We start from the raw sequence: 7,620 nt of genomic DNA on the forward strand, positions 1-7,620 counted from the left end.
CAAAAAGAGGCTGGACGCCCTGGGCCATTGATTGTTGTATGATGTATGATAAGACTATGATGTTGTCTATGGTTGAGCCTCCCGGGCGGAACCCTGTTTGGTAGAAGGGAAGCAAGTTCTCCTTGGCGACCCAATGTGCTAATTCCATGAGGAGAGAGCTTGCATATGCCTTGCCTTCCACGTCCAATAAGCAATCATTCAATAGTTCTTAGGGTCTGTTCTTGCCCCTTTTTTGTAGATTGGATATAGCAGGGATCCCCTCCAGGAGTCTGGGACATCCATCAGGAGTCTACACTCTGCGTACCGCTGACCCAGGTTCTCGGTCCAAAAGTCGATATCCTCTCTGAAGAGAGAGTCCGGCAGGCCGTTTGGTCCAGGTGCCCCGTTGGGGCGTATTTTTTTCAAGATTGCTCTTAAAACCTTTTTTTCAGCAGATGTAACATTAGCAAGGAGGGGCATTGATTCAGTAGATTCGTCAGTTAGATGTTCCTCAAGAGGGATTCTTTTGCTTGGGTTTGTCTCTAAGTCGTTAGTGTAGAGGGATTTTGCATGGGCTACCCAAGTGCTTGCATCAAGTGAATTCTCTCTATTACAAGACCCATGGCTGAGCTTGTTTATGTATTGCCAAAATTCTTGGGACTTGCTAGGGGCAAGCAATTTGAAGATTATCAACCATTTTTGCTCGATTGCTTCACGTTTAATCTGCCAAACCACTTTTGCGTGGGCCTTGGCCACCTCCTTTAAGTCATTTTTTGCGGTTATCGATCCAGTTGCCCTATAAGCTCTACGTTTGGAGTTGAGAAGTTTTGAGGATTTCTTTATTGCTGGCTGGAATCCCAGTTTGTATATGGAGTTATCATAGGCTTTTTGATTGTTATTCCCTCGAAGCTGATGGGCTAGGTCATATGCGAGAACGCCCCATTTTCCAATTCTTCCCTGATCATTGCCGCCGATCTGCCAGCCTTTCCAGGACAGTTTCCATACGGCAAACTTGTGGGTCGGAAGCGGTCCCCATTTGATTCTTTTGAGCAGTCTATGTCGTTCGTCTCCATTTTTAGTTCCAATATAATGAAGGGTTTGTCTAAATTTCGCACTCAAGGACAGCTCTAATATAAGAGCGTCATGATCGCTATCAGTCCGAGGTTGAACGGTGTAACTTAACATGTGTTTTTGTAAGCATTCACTTAATAAAATATAGTCGATTGTTGTCTGGTTATTAAAAGTAGGAGGTATCAATACTGTTGGATTATTTTTTATGGAAATATGGTGTGCTGTTGCCAATTTGTAAGCTCGCATTAGTGCATTGAATCTTCTAGTACCTCCATTGTGATGGGTTTCGTCAGTTGTATGCCCTATATCGTGCAAGTTGAAGTCGCCCCAATATAATTGAGTCCATGCCTGCATGTCGTACCAGTAGGGTTTTGATCTGTTTTAATAGGTCGGTCAATTTATCTTTTGAGTTCAGTCCATGGCAATTATAATAGATATTGATGAGGAGAATTGAAGTCAGGCCCTTAGACGTTATAAGGCCTTTCAAAATTCCGGCCAGAAACATATCTGAGGTGTGCTGTATTGTTTCAAAGTTTACTTTTAATGCATGTTTAATATAAATTGAAATGCCACCTGACGGCCTCCCAAAGATGTTAATCTTTTTTGCGGGTTTGAAGTATTCGGCATAGTTCCATAATGGTGTAGAGGAGATGGCCCATGTTTCCTGTGCACAAATGATGTCTGCTCTAACCATAAGTGATACTGCATCTGGGCTTTACAAAGCGTTATGTATCCCTGCGACATTCCAAGACACTATGTTGATGATTGGATTATTTGTGGGACTAATAGGGGGAATACGGCCAATTTTGGGAATTGCTTGTGGTAAATGATTACCAAACTCTTGATCGGTGCTAATGATGCCTGAAACGGGCTCGTTGCACCTACTATTACCCAGGGTGTTCTTTGTTGTGAACAGAAGAATATTTGATGAATTCCCAATATCCATATTAAGGAGTAGAGTTTAAAGCCTGGGCAACCCAAGACCAATCTTTACTGCCCTGCCCCACGATTGAGCAGGATCGATTGCCTCCTACAGTATATTTGAAAATTTGGATTAAATTGCTGCTTAGCTGTGTTGATTGTGTGCCTCCTAATGAACCATGTAAGATAGATCCGTAGGCGGGAGGGGTTGGATTTGTAGTATACATAGTTTTCCTACCCTTCAGATCTTCATCTCCCTGTTGACTATTTTTTTCTGAGGGAGGTGGGTTTAAATCATCCAGTTTGCCGGGACTATTATTAATTGTTTGATTGGGTTGTGAGGATGCGTGTAGTTTTAAATTTGGGCTCAGAAGGTTGGGACTCAATGGGCAATTTGTTTCATTGTTGCTGTTGCTGGCAGTTTCTTGGGTTCTCTCTAGGCTGTTCCGGGTGACCTTTGAGCATTGGTTTGAGTGCAAGTTGGACTGTGGATTGCTTGTTATCGGATTGTCTATAGGATCTCCAACTAACCTTGAGGTTGTAGCCGTAATATTTATCTCATTATAAGGTGTCTTTGCTCTTGTTCTCCGCAATGATCTTTGGGGGGAGAAGCGTGTCGTGTTGCTTTTCCTTCTATTTACCTCGTGCTTGAGATCCATGACTAAGGTGTTCATTATTTCCGGAAGTTTCTTCAAAGACTGCAGTATCGGGGAGCACCCGCAGTCGGTAGGTTTCATCGTTGTTTCTGTGTCCGCCTGCACTCTGCGTATTAAGGAGTTTAAGTGTTCCAATTTTGAATCCACTCCGGAGATTGAGCTTGCTACGGACTGCAAAATATTTATTTTAATATCTAATTTGTCGGCATGCATTAGTGCAGCGTTTCCCATAGATATCAGGGCCTCGTTGATTACTGCAAGATGGTTTTCTATCCTTTGTGTGACCAAGCTAGATTCCCAGAACGACAAATGTGCATTCAAATTTGTTGTGCTTTCCTCCAACCCTGAAACAAAGTGTTTGTTTCGTTGGGGTCTCACGTCATCGTCTTCGTCCCCCAATTTAGTGGTTGGCTGCGGAGTTGTCGGACAGCTCGATTGAGATTCCGGGGGTGTACCAATGGACTTTAGGTTCACAGCATTTTCTGTTTGGATATGGGCTTCTTTATTTGTTTCACTACCTCCTAAGGCAGTAGTGAGTTGTGGTTCTCACATTGTAGAAGTAATTTATGTTGTTATTATTAAGCCTCCAGAGCCAAAAGATCTGAAGCAAACAACGCTAGGAAGAAGATTGGTGCAGGAAGCAGATAACCGTTGGCAATCTCTTCTACTTTTTTTTGGTATTTTATCCAATCCCTCTACCCCCTCTAGAGGAGATATTGAGAGCACTTTTCTCAGTGGTGCGCTGGTATTTCCCGGAGAGGGCATTGGGAATAGGCACCTCTGTTCCTGCGCAAGTACAAGGAGGAGTCGCTCTGATACAGTGAAGTGCCCACGTACAAAACTTGTGCCCGAACAGAAATGGCTGAAGGTCTAGATTTGCAAAATTTAGGTGAAGCCCTAAACTTAATACAAAAGGAATTAGCCACAGTTAGAGAAGAAAATAGATGATAGAAAAGTTATGGACACTAGGAGGGAAACTGTAGAATTAGCGGCTAGAATTACAAGTTTGAATTCAGCACCCAGTTTAAGATTCCCAGAGTCTGAGGGAGAAAATGTGTGTTCCGCCTCTAGAGTAACTACACATGTAGTGCATTCCTTGTCCCCAGTTATTCCTCTAGCCTCTCCAGAAAGATTTAGTGGAGACCCTCAGGAGGCTCAAATCTTTTGACACAATGCTCTTTGCATTTTATCTGTCGTCCTTTGATTTTTCCAGACGTACAGTCCTGCGTGGCTTTCATCTTGTCATACCTCAGTCGCGATGCCACCAGTTGGTCCATGCCCCTGGTTACTCGAGAAGATGCTATTCTCTATAACTTTGAAGACTTTAAAAAATAATTTCTGAGGATTTTCGATCGTTGGAAGATTTCACAGGCCACAGACAACAAACTCTTAGAATTAAAGCAGGGAAACAAGGACCTAGTGGCTTACCTGCCCTAGTTCAATAAATTGGTTGTAGAGACGTACTGGCCAGAATGCAAAAGGGTTGCAGTCTTTTATCATGGGTTAAAAGATGAATTGAAAGATGTCTTAGCCCAGATTCCGAATAGACCTACCACTGTTTCAGCCTTAATAAACCTAATCCTGGAAATCGACTTCCGTCAAAGTGAGAGGAGGGGTGAGAAAAGTAATGAATTCAAATTTTGTACACCAAGGTTCGACAGAACAAAAACCGATCCATCGAGAGTACTGGATGGACAATCAGAAACCGAGCCCATGCAGATTGGAGTTGTACGGCCCCCTAACCAAGGAAGAGAAGGAGAAAAGACGACAGAATAACTTGTGCATGTATTGTGGAGGAAGTGGACACTTTGTGAGATTGTGTTCGAAGAAACCAAAGATGTTTCCTAAGGAGAAGGAATACTCCAAGCACCACCAGAAACTGGAGTTGGGCTGGTGTGTGCAGAGGAAAAGACAACTCCAGATGAACATCACTTAGCCAATACTTTATAGTCTTCATCTCCTCATCTAGTGATTGCAATGAGACTTAGATTTAGGCATATTACTCTTACCGAAGTATCAGTCATGATTGATTCAGTGCAACAGGAAACTTTTGCGACATTAAATATGCAACCAGGATTGGTTTAAGAGCAGTTTTAAAGTTAAAAAGTGAGCCGGTAAGAGCTGTAGATGGAACAAACCTTTCTTCTGGGCCCATCACTATTCATACGGAATTAACATTTCAAGAAGAACATCAAGAGACTGTCCAGTTCAATTTAATTCACGCTTCTCAATTCCAGATTATTTTGGACTTGCCGTGGTTTACAGAACATAATCTGAGCATTGATTGGGGGCAAGAACTGTGAAAATGAATTCAGATTTCTGCAGAGAGAATTGTTTTAATCATCAAGCAAGAGCTAGAGAACCTGGGCCGGCAACTCTTCTGAGTGAACAAGAGATCTGTGTGTGTGTGATTCACACAAGCGAAATTCCATCAGAATACAAGGAGTTTGAGCAGGTGTTCAATGAGACCGAGGCTGAAAGGTTACACCACACAGGCCGTTTGTAGAATTGATTTGGAGCATGGTGCTCATTTACCATGCACCCGTGGTATATGCCTTGACAGAAAAAGAAAATGATCACCTGAAGGAGTACATCAGAAAATATTTAGCCAACGGCTTTATCCATCCATCTCAGTCCCCAGTCTCCTCACCATTATTCTTTGTTCCCAAGAAGGAAGGTGAGTTGAGGCCATGTATAGATTATCAAGCCATCAACAAGGTCACCTTCAAGAACAGGAACCCTCTTCCCCTCCTCTCCGTACTTTTAGATCAGGTGAAAAAAGCAAAAATTTACACTAAGCTTGATCTTCGAGGTGCGTACCTCTTGATCAGAGTCAGGGAAGGAGACGAGTGGAAGATGGCCTTCCAGACAAACCTAGGATTGTACGAATACCAGGTCATGGCCTGTGGGCTATGTAACTCTCCAGCTGCCTTCCAGCACTTCATCAATAGTGTTTTGAGTGAATTTATTGATAAATGTGTTATAGTATACATTGACGATATCCTAATTTACTCAAAATTAGAGGAAAAACATCCAGACCAGATGAAGAAAAGTTAAAGGAAAATAACTTGTATGTAAAATTGGAAAAGTGTGCGTTCAGCGTAACGGAGATAGAATTCCTTGGATTCGTACTCACTCAATCTGGAATCACTATAGATACCCAGAAAGTAACTGCAGTTCAAGAATGGAAATCTCCAAGCAGTGTGAAGGAATTACAAAGTTTCATCAGCTTTGCCAATTTTTATCTGAGATTTGTAAATGAGTTCTCCTTCAAACTAATTCCCCTCACCCGACTCCTTAAGAAAGTAGTTCCTTTTGAGTGAACAGAAGAAGCTGAAAGAGCCTTTTGCTTGTTGAAGAAAGAATTCATCACCGCGCCCATTTTATTACATGCAGACCCTACAGAACACTTCTATTTGGAGACGCATGCTTCAGATTTGGCTATTGGGGGAGTTCTCTCGTAAAGACATAAAAGAACAGGACAACTCCACCCAGTGGCTTATAGATCTAGGAAACTAACACCTGCAGAAATTAATGACACCATTACTGAGAAGGAGTTACTGGCTATCAAGGATGCATTTAAGGAGTGAAGGCACTACGTAATGGGGGCGAAAATATGGTAATTGTGTTTCCAGACCACCGAAACTTAAAATTTCTGAAGTCCACCAAAACCCTTACACCCAGACAGCTTAGATGGTCGTTATTCTTTGCGGAATATGACTTTGTGATCACGTATAGGCGAGGGACTTAGAACTAAAAAATGATGCTCTGTCAAGAATAGATGTGGAAAAGACTGAAGACAATCAAAAACCACAAACAATCATTCCAGATCATAAGATAATAGGGGCAGTGAGTCAAGAAACTATCAAGGAGAAGGTGGCAAGTGCAATGTCACAGGAAGAAATGTCTGAATGGGCAAAACAAGAATCATCCAGAGAAATCCAACGTGGTTTGCCATGGTGAGAAGGAAAACTATATGTACCCACCCAAGAGTTACAACAATTGATTCTGAAAGGTAATCATGACAGTCATTTGGCTGGACACAAGGGAACACTAAAGACAGTAACATACCTTTTAACCTTACCCATAGTAATTAAAATTCATCCAGTGTTTCATGTTTCCCTTCTAAAGAAGGCATCACCTGATTTGAGAGTTACCCTCCCTCCAAAACCAGTACAACCAGAATCAGGAGAGGAATTTGAGGTAAGGAGAATATTAGATTCTAAGAAATCTAAAGGGACAATCTATTATTTAGTGGACTGGAAGGGTTATGGTCCGGAGGAGCGATCCTGGGAACTCTGTGCTGATGTTCATGCCCCCCGTTTGGTACGATCCTTCCATCAAAAATTACAATTACAGAAAGGTTGCTGTGCGGCTACAAAAGAACACTTTAGCGGCCACTGAGTCTGACGACAAGACACCGAAGAACGATATTAGCTCTCGCAAAACCAAGAAGAGCGGTCGATTGCAAGAACTCCGGTATTCCTGACTCGTTAGCTCTTGAAAACGAAGAAGAGACTTCTTCAGTGTCAAGCTAAGCTAATATAGATTATTTGAAGAAAGCCTTGAATTAAGAACTACTTCTACGATTAAAGAAATAACTAAGTGGCATGGTTATATACCCACCTGAAGCTAGTCTTCTTTTAGAATTTCGTACCTGAAAGACAGAAAGGTTAAGAGGTAGAAGAAACAAATGGACACAGTATTGGGAATGTTAAGGTATACATTTAGACAATTGCAGGTAAAAATTTGATGTTCTGAGACGGTATAATTAAATAATTTATGTCCTAGTTTTTCTTCTCAGAATTCAATAAACTGTGACAGACACTCTTCATTGATATTGAGAATAAATGAGAAATACATAAGAGGAGCAGAAATCAAGGGTTATGTAGGTATGTCAGATATTGTAGAATAAGCATAATGTCAAGAGAGAGAGAGAGAATGAAGGAGTAGTTGTAGAAGTAATTTATGTTGTTAATATTTAGTTTCCAGA

At 41.7% G+C, this 7,620-nt stretch overlaps 1 protein-coding gene across 1 annotated transcript in view; it reads right to left on the bottom strand.

Annotated features, from left to right (window-relative positions):
* Nucleotides 1–7,286, bottom strand: part of LOC144766933 (uncharacterized) — a 196,097-nt gene extending 188,811 nt beyond the window's left edge. The window contains exon 1 of the mRNA XM_078650623.1: nt 7,254–7,286. The gene's annotated coding sequence lies outside the window, so the exon portion shown is untranslated. The remainder of the gene's footprint in view (nt 1–7,253) is intronic.
* Between the last annotated feature and the right edge of the window lie 334 nt (nt 7,287–7,620).

Source organism: Lissotriton helveticus, chromosome 7, assembly GCF_964261635.1.
Source record: "Lissotriton helveticus chromosome 7, aLisHel1.1, whole genome shotgun sequence".
Taxonomy (NCBI): Eukaryota; Metazoa; Chordata; class Amphibia; order Caudata; family Salamandridae; genus Lissotriton; species Lissotriton helveticus.